Consider the following 12,987-nt stretch of genomic DNA (forward strand, 5'->3'; position numbering starts at 1 on the left):
AGCTCCAAGGAGATAGTAACTCTCCCAACCATTCCTATGCCAAGGGGTGAGGTGAGGACCAGCGTTCCCTCTTGGCTGTGTGCAGAACAAATGGCTACCCACATTGAAATGTAACATCTCTGAGTGAAGACTCTCCTACTCTTACTCTATCCCTCCCTCATTCCATCTACACATTCATTTTCTCTCCCTCCTCATTCATTCCATATCCCATATTTATTATTGCCTACTTTCCACCACTTAGTCGTCCCCTCTCACTCTGGAGAGTAAGGGAGAGACCAAAAGAGTGAGATAGTGAGCTGTGGAGAGAATGCCAACCTGGCAAGGAGCAGTGGCAGCCAGACCCCCTACCCTTGTGAGTGGTATGGGTGACAGCAGAGGGATCTCCCACACAGAGAGATAGGCATGACATCTTGGGTCCCCTCCCCTAGAGAATGGCAGAGATTACAGAAGAGGTCCCCCCTCAGGAGAGTTGGGAGCAGCAGAAGTGGTCCCCTCCCTCCAGCAAGCCAGGGGGTAACCTAGTCCTGCTAATAACAGCACTGATTACATTATACTCAGGTCACTTTCAAGGTTTTATTTGCAATTAACAGAGCTAGAAACTCTTTTTTTAAGGAGGGATAAGATTCTGACATCATTACTTGACTGCAGAAGCATTACTCTAGACTTGTCTATAGTGCATAGGCCTTAATCCATCCTATCCCATTGGCAACTCAGTTTTTTTCTAAGAATGATTTCTTTACTTAATGCCACTAAAACCTATAGTTTTCTGGAACTCAGGATTCCATTTGCAAAGTTTAATTTTAGTCATTTTCCCCTCTGAAAGGGGCAAAGGATGCAAATCCTTACAAAATTAAAGGAAACCGTGGGCTATTGCTATTGTTGCTATTGTTAAGAATGGTTTCTATTAGCAACCTTTATTCTGGAAGACTTAGAAATGGATATCCAACTTCAGTCCAGACAGAAACATGGCTTGTAATTCATACCACTAATGTATAATTTACAACATTGTGGCTGAGGAGAGGGGCAATCATTTGCATGCTTGGTTAAGAAGAGTTCAAAAACTAATACAAGTTCAAATATTTCACATTTTTTTCTGTGGCTTTTCTGCCCATTTTGTCAATACCCACATGTAAGTGTCCTATAATATATACTTACAGAATAAACTACAGTTACACTGGGGAAAAGGTTTGCAACACTGGAGAAGACAATAGGTTCATCTCTGACCCTTTACCTCTAGCAGCAGTCAGTATCTGTTGCTCGAAAATGCTCTGACCTAATTATGAAATGGTAAATGAAAAATCCTTGCTTACTAGCCTCTTAAGTAAACAGTGTATGCTCTGAAGCAAAAGACTTGATTACATTTGTTATTTTATCTGGCACAGCTATCATACGACTATTCAGCTAAATCCTGCTGTCTCTCGCAAACAAGTACTTTTAGTAAAGTCAATAGAACTACGTGCATGGATTAAAGGAGAAGGATTTGGCCCATTATGAGTGATAAAATTATCCAGCCATAGTATTTAACCTGATGACCTACTGCAGCAGCAAATTCCACAGCCTGAGAATGTGGTACAAAGAAGGTATTTCTTTCAAAAATTGTTCTAAATTCATTGCTTGGTTGATTTTTTTCTTGTTCTCTTGCTAGCGTAAGGAGTCAAAAGGTGAGACTGATGACTTTTACAGTGACTTTCCCAATCTTAAATATCTCAATCAAATTATTTTTGTTGCTTTTCCTTTCCAGGCAATGGCCCTGACCCTGCAATCCAATCTACATGCACCATCTTTTTGCCTAGGCAGAGCCCTCTTCAATGAGATTCTGCCCAGGTGCAAGGATCCATTCAAGTGCATCAAAGTGCAGATTGTATAATCCTAGTTTTTGTACTAACTCATCCACTGCAATTGATCTAATACACACAATACTTTAAATGTTCACATGTATTTTTTAAAGTGTCTAAATTTGTATTTGTGCAGTCACATTTGTCAATTAAATACCCTTCCACTTTTAGAGTAGTGAAAATAAAGATAAAAGTAAATCCATTGTTAAATAAAAATGGGGGAGAGGGTGGAATTTAATGCTGTATTACAAGTCTGAAGTCAAAAGCAGAGGATATGTCTGCTTAGGCCCCGTTGCTGCAAACACTTATGTACGTGCTTAATTTTACTACTACAAGTGACTTCAATGGGACTACTCCCAGTAGTAAATTTCAGTAGTAAAATAGAAGTTTTTGTTAGGATTGAAGCTATAGAATATAAGCTGTTTGAAGCAGGGGCAATCTTTTGTTGTGTTCGTAGAGTGCTCAGCACAATGGTCCCCTGATGCTTGACTGGGGCCTTTTAGGTGCTACTGCAATACAAACGATTAATAATAACAATAATGATGCAAAAGAGAATTAAGTCCTACTGGACCAACGTGATACTCAGCTTTGGGGTGGCAGAATTAGGCTCTGTGTAGGCACTGCACGGCTGGTCTGTTCAGCACCTTAGTAACTCTTTAGACAAACACTCCCTCAGTTTTTGTCTGCTTAACCTTCACTTTTTATACCTTAATTTAATTTTATTTTTCTTTTGCCTGAGTGAAGCAATACAAATCAAGAGTCTGTCACTGAGCATCTGTATTATTTACATGGGGCCAGACTGTACACTGGCTCTGAGTGATGGATTGCTGAATATCTGTGGATTTCCCAGAAATTTCAGAGAATGCTGATGGGATATATAAGCCCTGCACACTGTTCAATGACAAGTTACAATCTTTCCCTGGAGTAAAAGAAGGCAGGGTGGGGAGGGATAGCTCAGTGGTTTGAGCCTTGGCCTGCTAAATCCAGGGTTGTGAGTTCAATCCTTGAGGGGGCCATTTAGGGAACTGGGGTAAAAATCTGTCTGGGAATGGCCCTGCTTTGAGCAGGGGGTTGGACTAGATGACTTTCTGAGGTCCCTTCCAACCCTGATATTCTATGATTCCAAAGATATTGTTTCAGATAACAGAAACAAGTTAGATTCTAAGAGAAATAATAATAAAGCTAATGGAAGTAGCCCCAAATAGGCAAATTAGCTGGGATCTATTAAACATACCCAGAGGAAATCTGTGAAAAGGGTAGTATTTCTTTCAAGCAAGGAAAGCTTGCCCATTTTGTGGCAAGATTCAGTTAGGCATTTACTTCAAGGAATACTTTTCTTATGCTCTTTCATCCAAATGTCTCTGAGAACTTGATTCTGCCATCCATACTTGCATTGAGTGATAGCTTACTCTGCAAAGTTTATGGGTCAGGTTCTGAAGTTCTTAGGTTGGGTAGCACCCAAGTTTAGTAGGACTAGCATGAGTAACAATATTGAAATCTGCCACCAAATTGATGGTGCACATGGGACTATTTGTGTAGTAAGCTACCACTCAGTATGAGTACTGGGTAGCAGGGTCTACCCCTAAGTAAAGAGGTCCAACTGGTCAATGATATTTCTGATTTAATTCTTCGCCTAAGTTCAGTTCTTCTCTTTCCTCCCCTTTTCTCCCCTCCCCTCCTCTCACCACTCAATTCATCTTCTCCTCCTTCAGTGTATTTTAAAGTATTAGTTTAATGACAAATGTCATCTTATCCTAAATGTCATCTTACCCTTTGGATATGCCTTAAATCCATGACCACTTAATATGATATGAACTAATTTTTGAGGATTAAACATTTTAATCTTGATTGTGTAATAATGACTTGATGTTATATTTATTGTGTAATCAGAAATACAAATCATAAATCCCCCAAAGGACGTTTAATCATTTAAACCACTCAGGACTCACTTAAAGCTATTAGATGAGAAAGGTGGCCAAGGGGTAAAAATTCAAAGACTTCAAACACCTTTTATAAAACAAAAAATCATGGTTTTTAAAAGGATTTAAAAATGACTGGCCTGAGTATTTCCCCCAAGAAATCCCTATAATTTCAATTAGGTTTCTTCATTAAATAAAAAAGAAATCCTGCCTTTGAACCTGTTTTACGTACAATTTGAGTCCCATCACATCTCTTAAACAGGGGCAATCAAGTAAATTGTGTACTGGGACTTGCTCCATTACTGGCTGTATAAGGAAATAAACAGGTTTAATAGATTTTAGGATCAGGAAGGACCACTGTGAACATCTAAGCCTGACCTTCTCTATAACACAGGCCATACAATTTCACCCAGTCATACCTGCAAGGGCGAGGGGGAGGGGGAGAGATTATTCTTTTCCATGGTTATACTTGTTTTTTGTACCAATATGTATCAATTACTAATCCCTTTCCATATGGAGTTAAGTGGTACATTTTGCCCCTCTCAGGAGAACAAGTCGTAATTTAAACACTGTGGAGCCATTAGTACTTATATATCCATTGCCTATAGTATTTATAACTAATCTGAAATACTCATGTGTAACTAACTACAAAATGACAGAATTTAACTCAGAGATAGTGGGGATACATTCTAAACTGAAGAGCAATTTTGAGGATCAGAAACTGTTGTCCCATGGAGTGACTGTGAAAGCTGACAGACTGTGCAGTCCATCTCCTTTTTAGATGTAAACTAGTTAAATGACAAAAACAAGCACTGAGCACATACAGAATTTTCAGGCAAAGCACTATTTCAATCATTTTTAAGTTTCATGTCCTCTTTGGAGTTATGGTACTTCTCTTTAAATAATTTGTAGCTAAGATCCTGCCCATGACAGAAGTATTTGGGCTGCATACATAGTAAATATCATATGACAGATTAGGACCCACGGATTAGGTTGGGGGCTCATAGACTTGTTGGTGCCACTAGGCATAGCTACCAGGTAACTCGGGAGGGGGGGGGGTGGAAGGCCATAAGTGTCGATGAAACCCCCCTGCTCTGGGTCTAAGTGAGCCAAAGTAACTCCATCTTGTGAACTTTAACCAGCCTCTATGCTAACTGCCTAGAAGCAGAATATGTAACAGTCAGCTTTTTTAGCAGACAGCTGCAGTTTCGCTCACACTAGCACAGGCAGTAGTGATAAGGAAGAAGGAGGGGGGAAGGGGGGGAAGTCTACTACGTCAAGGCTTGCAAGGCCAAAGATAAACATACGGATGAGAACTTTTCTAACACGCCACAATGTACTGCCTACTATAACCGCTGTCGGGAAGGGAGGGGTGGAGGGGAAACAGAACAAAGGCTTACTCAAGCTGCTTGGAATATAAAATGGGAAACTTGCTTGTATTTGTTGCGCTTCTGATTTGAGACATGCTGGTCTCCTGAGTGCCTTTTCGAGATCTCGAATAAACTTGGTTTGCTTCTCCACCCTGGTGTGTTTATCAGTACGACGCACACCGGGCAATGAACCCTGTTGCCCCCTCGGGCCCTCTGGGCCGGCAACAGTTTTGGCGCCCAACGTGGGCTGAAATTTAGCCTTGCCCGGATCCCTCCTGGCAGCCGACGGATTACGGCGACGACCGACGCCCAGCGCGCACCGGTGACTTCATCGGGGGGCCTCGGTGGAGACGTGGTGTGATCGACCCCGGAGGGCACAACGGTGCAACGCACACGGACAGTGGAGAAGCAGTTGTGGGCGACGGTGAGGAACCGGACCCTTGGATAAGGTAGGAACAGTCCAGTGGGGACTTTACCTATTTTGACCTGGGGACGCCCAGTGTCTCACTAGAGTATGGGGCAGGGACAGAGTACAGCCGGCGGGGTACAGTGTATGCCCTTAGAATGCATTCTAGCAAATTGGGATGTGTTTGGGTCAGATTCGATGCTTAGAAGTAAACTAAAAAGGTTCTGTACAGTTGACTGGCCTCAATATCAGCTAGAGTGCCAGGAAAGGTGGCCTCCAGAAGGATCACTTAATTACAACACAATCCTTCAGTTACTTTTGTTTTGTCAGCAAACAGGTAAATTGAATGAACATCTCTATGCGTATACGTTTATGATATTAAATAGGCCTGATATTTTGCACAAGTGCCATTTGACTCCGACAGACTTGGTAGTAACGGCTGCTAATCCCCAGAACCCTCCCACAGTTGTAATGGCAGAATCGGTATCCCCTTCGGCTCCAGCACCCCCACAGGCTCCAGAGAGTACCCCCTCGGTGGGATTGTATCCGTTGATTACTGAGAATGTGGTAGCCCGTCCAGGAACACAGGATCGTGCAGCCCAGATTGTGCCAGTGTATTCTCATGTCTCTTTTAACCCAGTGCACCTAGCTGCCTTTAAGGCAGAAGCAGGGGAATTCTCAACGAATCCAAATCGGTTTATTTCAATCTTTGAAGGGTGTCTAGCAAGCCACAAGCCTGACTGGGATGATTGCAATATACTGATGAGAACCTTGTTGTCTGAAGTGGAGCGGAATCAGGTTATAGCTAAGGCTAGGGAGGAGGCACAGAAGAGGCATAATGAGGACAGAGAAGGCATTTAAGGTTTTAAAAAGGAAAGCTATTGGACACCAGAGGTTGTACCGAGTGGAATCCTCAAAAGTGGGTGTGCTCATCCTGGTTTGTTGCTCCAAAGCTCTGTATAGAAGTTATGTTACTGAAAGGGTGTATAATGGCAATGTGTATGTGTTCATTGTTGGGAAAAGGTGTATGAGTGAAGAGTGGAAGTTTCCTTTGGAGGTTAAAAGAAGCCAAGAAAGGGAGAAGGAAAAAGAACAGAATGAGTTAACTGGAAAATATAGCTAGCAAGCTCAGTCCAAAGATAAGATGCTGGCCCCATCCAAGGACATTGTTCACAGCTAAGACTTGGCTGACAACCAAGAAAAGGGGGGTCTGAATGTGCCCAAGCAACCGTAAACGTCTCAGGGCATTTCTGGGCATGGCAGGCTTTTGCAGAATATGGATCCCAGAGTATGGACTGTGGGCTAAACCTCTGTATGAATGTGTTAAGGGAGCGGATCATGACCCCTTTCATTGGTCCCCAGAAGCGGACAGGGCATTTAAAATCTTGAAAAGGAAGCTGATGGAAGCCCCAGCCCTGGGTCTGCCGGATCTCTCTAAGCCATTCCAACTGTATGTGCATGAAAGGAAAGGGATAGCCCTGGGAATGCTTACTCAGTTATTAGGCACCTGGAAACGTCCCATGACATATTTCTCTAAACAACTGGATCAAGTTGCAAAGGGGTGGCCAGCATGCTTGAGGGCGGTCGCAGGCACTGCCCTAGTGCTTGGAGAAGCTGAAAAACTGACACTGGGAGGAACTGTACAAGTGTATATTCCCCATATGGTCCAAGCCCTGCTGGACACTAAGGGTGGTGTCTGGCTCACCCAGGCTTGGGTTGCTCGGTACCAGGCAAAACTGTTAGAGAATCCTGAAGTTACCCTACAGACCTGTCCCTCCCTTAACCCAGCCACCCTGTTACCAGAGACAGAAAAGCAGGAACATGACTGTCTGGAAATCATAGATGCCCAATACTCCAGCCGTCCAGATTTAAAAGATCAACCACTCCCAAATGCTGATTTGGAATGGTATACCGATGGCAGTAGTGCCATTGTGGATGGGCAAAGGAGGGCGGGTTATGCTATTGTGACCCTTCATGATACCGTGGAAACTGAGAGTTTACCTGCTGGGACATCTGCCCAGCTTGCTGAACTAGTGGCCCTGACTCGTGCACTCGAGCTGGCAAAAGACAAATGGGTTAATATCTTTACTGACTCAAAGTATGCTTTTGGGGTATTGCATGCTCACGCTGGTCTGTGGAAGCAAAGAGGGATGCTAACAGCCCAAGGCTCCCCGGTTAAGCATAGGTCTCAAATTCTCCGGCTTTTAGAAGCAGTACAACTCCCCTCAGCAGTAGCAGTGGTGCATTGCAGAGCCCATCAAAAGAAAGATCAAGATGTAACCAAGGGCAATGCCAGAGCAGACAGGGAAGCCAAGCGCACTGCTACCCTGAAATCACCAACAGAGGAGAATGCCCAAATGCATGCCCTCATCCCATCAGTAGGTGAGCTTGCAGCCCCTCAGTACTTCCATGATGACAGAAACCTGGCTGACAGGCTCAGTCTCCAGGAAAAGGAGGGATGGCTTTATTCCACAGAGGGAAAAATCCTCCTGCCCAAGGGCCTGATCCGACCAGTGTTGCAAAAACTGCATCAAACCACCCACGCAGGCAGAGAGGCTCTTACCCAGCTTATGAATAAATATTTTCTAACCTCTGGACTTAAACCCCTAGCATCCCAGGTACAGGCTGAATGATTAATCTGCCAAAAGAACAACCCTCGACCAGGAGTAGCAGTGCTGCCAGCCACCCTGGAACCTACCCCAGGCCCAGGATTGGTGTGGCAAATAGACTTTACTGAGTTTCCCCGGACCCAAGGGTACAGGTACCTCCTCGTCTTGGTGGATCGATTCAGCGGATGGCCCGAAGCCTTCCCATGTCGTAACAACACTGCCAAAACGGTGGCTCTTAAGTTTGTCAAGGAGATCATTCCCCGCTTCGGACTCCCCCAGTGGATGGAATCTGATAACGGAACACACTTCACATCTCAAGTTGTTCAAAAGATATCAAGTGCCTTGCAAATCCCCTGGATGCTCCACACACCATGGCGACCACAAGCCAGTGGAGTAGTGGAACGCACAAATCAGACACTCAAGCGACACCTCTCAAAGGTCTGTCAGGAGGCCTCTCTTAGGTTGCCTGATGCTTTGCCCCTTGTGTTACTCCGCATTCGTGCTCTCCCCAAGGGCAGGTTAGGGCTTAGTCCCTTCGAAATCATGTTTAGAAGGGCATGGCCTCTGAACGTTACACCGGTTCTGGCAGGAGAATGGGAAATGGGGTGTGGTTTCTTGTCTCAGTACATGTGCTCTCTGTCTGCTGTTCTTTCTTCTCTTCACAGATACACCAAAGATTCACAGCCTCTTCTGCTGGATGCCCCGGTCCACTCCTTGCAACCTGGTGACTCCGTTCTTGTTCGGACCTGGAAGGACGAGCCTCTCCAAGAGAAGTGGAAGGGACCCCACACCGTCCTGCTGGTTTCCCACACGGCAGCAAAGGTCGAAGGACACAAGAACTGGATTCATCACTCTCGACTGAAAGCAGTACCCACTCCTGAACAGTGGACTGTCCAGCCTGCAGAAAAGACTGCCAGCGACGATTTGGGACTCAAGCTGTTATTCAAAAGACAGTAAGGGTAGCTGGGAATGCCTGGTGATCTCTCTGAACAGCCACAGCGCACTCCCCGCGAAAACCCTGAGCATTGGTTCTATCTATTCACAGAAGGCCGACCTAGCCTATGGTCCTGGTCCTTTTATTTTTTGATTTGTTTGGTGTCAGTGATTTTTATCTTCTGGGCATTTAGGTTGTTGTAATCACAATGTGGGTTCAGGTTAAGGGTCTCTCACAACATTCCTTTTTGTCACAGAAGCAATCCTTCTGTTACCTACTGTTTCACCCACATCACATGCAGGATGGGGAGCCATCCCTGCAGACATGGCTACCAATACATATGAGGCCCTAAAAATTGCCTTTGCCCATGAGTTCAATCTCTCCCACTGTTGGATATGTGCCCAGATTCCCCACCATTCAGCTGGATTGCCTTGGAGAGTAGTTCCCCAAAATTGGTCAGACTTTTGTCAAAGGTGGATGGTTACCAGCAGCAGCACCTCTGACAATTTAAGTTTGCGATCCAACTGTACTGTGGAAGCTCCTTATGGCCTACACAATGGCTCTTGGAATTCCCACTATAGTAGCACTCTTAAGCCCCAGCCTATTCGTTTACGCTCTCCACCCACTGGTCTCATATGTTTTCAGCAAGCCAGTACAAGTAATCATACCTGGTTTGCCGGCATTAGTACATGTAGATTTTATATTGGTCCTGGTATAAGTCTCACTGTTCCTGTACTAAATGCCACCAGTTGGCAAACCGGCACTGCATTTTTTGCCCTTTCCCCACAAGCCACTCTACGGGACCTACAAGGTAACAATGGAAAGGTTAGTTATGGTGAAGCATTCTGGGTCTGTGGTACTAGTGCCTACAAATGGCTTCCTCATGGTTGGCATGGTAGCTGTTATAAAGGCTATCTCGCTCCTCCCCTCCGTGTTCTAACCCAGGCTCCCTCAGGTCGCCCCAGGTACTATCGGTCCTTGAGAGCTACCATTGAACCCATCGGTGAGGGAGACAGATTTGGAATGATATTCCTCCCTACTTATGGGGTGGGACGGCTAGCCCAACTCTACAGGAGACTGTCTAAATTTCTCACCCAGTTTGCCAATGATACCCTGGCCATAGAGAAAGGCATAAGCTCTGAGCTTTACCAACTCCGGTTATTATCTCTGCAAAACCACCAGGCCCTAGATTATGTGTTAGCCTCACGGGGCGGGGTCTGTGCCCTTATTGGAGAAGAATGTTGTACCTATGTCCCAGAGTTTTCACAGGATATTAACAAGCACATCTTGTCAGCCGAACAGGCCTTGAACCAGTGGAAGGCCCAGGAAGGAGAACCCACTATTTTTGATTCCCTTTGGGGTTGGTTACCTGGTCTAGGGGGAGGCATTGTTCGCCTCCTGCTCACAGGTGTTGTGATATGTTTTGTTCTTTTTCTTTTGCTCGCTTGCTGTAAAGTGCTCATACATAAGATTTGTACCCACATTCCCCAGAAGTTCCTTTATACCCTCTCATTGATGATCCCAATTGCATGGAGCTTAATCGCATCTTGTTTTTAGAGTATGAGAAAACTCTGCCAAAGGTTTGTTGAGTGTTCTCAAAGGAGGGAATTGTTGATGCCACTAGGCATAGCTACCAGGTAACTCGGGAGGGGGGGGGGGTGGAAGGCCATAAGTGTCGATGAAACCCCCCTGCTCTGGGTCTAAGTGAGCCAAAGTAACTCCATCTTGTGAACTTTAACCAGCCTCTATGCTAACTGCCTAGAAGCAGAATATGTAACAGTTAGCTTTTTTAGCAGACAGCTGCAGTTTCGCTCACACTAGCACAGGCAGTAGTGATAAGGAAGAAGGAGGGGGGAAGGGGGGGAAGTCTACTACGTTGAGGCTTGCAAGGCCAAAGATAAACATGCGGACGAGAACTTTTCTAACACGCCACAATGTACTGCCTACTGTAACCGCTGTCGGGAAGGGAGGGGTGGAGGGGAAACAGAACAAAGGCTTACTCAAGCTGCTTGGAATATAAAATGGGAAACTTGCTTGTATTTGTTGCGCTTCTGATTTGAGACATGCTGGTCTCCTGAGTGCCTTTTCGAGATCTCGAATAAACTTGGTTTGCTTCTCCACCCTGGTGTGTTTATCAGTGCGACGCACACCGGGCAACGAACCCTGTTGCCCCCTCGGGCCCTCTGGGCCGGCAACAGACTCACATACTTTAAGGTCAGAAGGGACCATCGTGATCATCTAGTCTGACCTCCTGCACATTGCAGGCCACAGAACATCATTCTGACCTTGGTGAAAATTCCTTCCTGACTCCAAATATGGCGGTCAATTAGACCCTGAGCATATGGGCAAGACCCACCAGGCAAATACCTGGGGACAGTGGCTTCAAGGCTCTGGGGGGGCTAGAGCCAAGGAGCTGCAGAATATGCTTCCCTTGAAATCTCCTTGGAAGCTTTTTCTAGTTGTAGCAGTAACTCCCACTTACACAACTGCAGGAGTGGTACTAGAGCTTTGTTGTGACATCAGCAAGGAATTTCATGACAGCATAGCTCATGCGAGATGATCTGTGCTGCCCTGGGGAAGAAAGAGGCAAGTGAGCAGTGTGGAGGCTGTGGGCCTCCATGAAAATGATATTGCACATCTGAACAGCCCAAGATATGCAGGTTCAGAGAGCACAGCCAACCTGCCAGTTCAATGGTGGTATGGGGCAGAGGGAAAATCCTGCTCCACTTTGAAAGAGGAAATGAGAACTCATGGAGTTTCCTATCCCTAGGGGAAAAAAACATGTAGAGGTAGAATCATAGAATATCAGGGTTGGAAGGGACCTCAGGAGGTCATCTAGTCCAACCCCCTGCTCAAAGCAGGACCAATTCCCAACTAAATCATCCCAGCCAGGGCTTTGTCAAGCCTGACCTTAAAAACCTCTAAGGAAGGAGTTTCCACCACCTCCTTAAGTAACCCATTCTAGTGCTTCACCACCCTCCTAGTGAAAAAGTTTTTCCTAATATCCAACCTAAACCTCCCCCACTGCAACTTGAGACCATTACTCCTTGTTCTGGTACCACTGAGAATAGTCTAGATCCATCATCTTTGGAACCCCCTTTCAGGTAGTTGAAAGCAGCTATCAAATACCCCCTTTCAGGTAGTTGCAAGCAGCTATCAAATCCCCCCTCATTCTTCTCTTCTGCAGACTAAGATAGTCCGTCACAGGTAGTATGTGACCATTTATGTTTTCCTTTTTTTAGGAAGAGGAGAGGAGGTGGTTTGTTCATTCAACTACCTTATTAGAATAAGACTACATTTATACTACAGCAACAAATGCACTGCTTGAAACAATAAAAATCCCAAGGCAAATATTCATAGAAGTTCTTCTGTGTTAAAAGACTACTAGAGCAGATTATAAAAGAAAACAGCTACTAATTATAAACATTGGGTTCCCACACATTAGCATCACAAATGTAAAATGGCAGCCCACAAGAGTAGGTTCAGAAATCTCATTAAAAATGTAACTTTAAAAGAAATGCTGCAGTTTATTTGTGGTTGTACATACTGTTTTATTACCTTTTGAATATTCATATTGCTTGTCTAACCACAATGGGCAATATCTCTTTAAGTATATTTTTACTGATAAATGTATATATGTGAAAAGATAATTAACATCTGATCATTTTCTAAACCATTCCAAAAATAAAACAGAATTCTAGAATTGCCTAAGAATGTAGTAATCCAAATTACACAGTGCAGTACAAAAGGAAAAGAATAATGATACAGTAATATAAAAAGGGCAAAACCACAGTGAGAAGGGACATTTGTCAGTATACTCAGAAAAGTACAATCTGTCTTCCTGGCAAGGAGTACAAGTACTACATGCCAATTCTTCTTTCTGACTTCAAGAAGAGTTGCCATATGTCTTCAAA

The sequence above is a fragment of the Emys orbicularis genome, chromosome 1 (genome assembly GCF_028017835.1).
Source record: "Emys orbicularis isolate rEmyOrb1 chromosome 1, rEmyOrb1.hap1, whole genome shotgun sequence".
NCBI classification, from domain to species: domain Eukaryota; kingdom Metazoa; phylum Chordata; order Testudines; family Emydidae; genus Emys; species Emys orbicularis.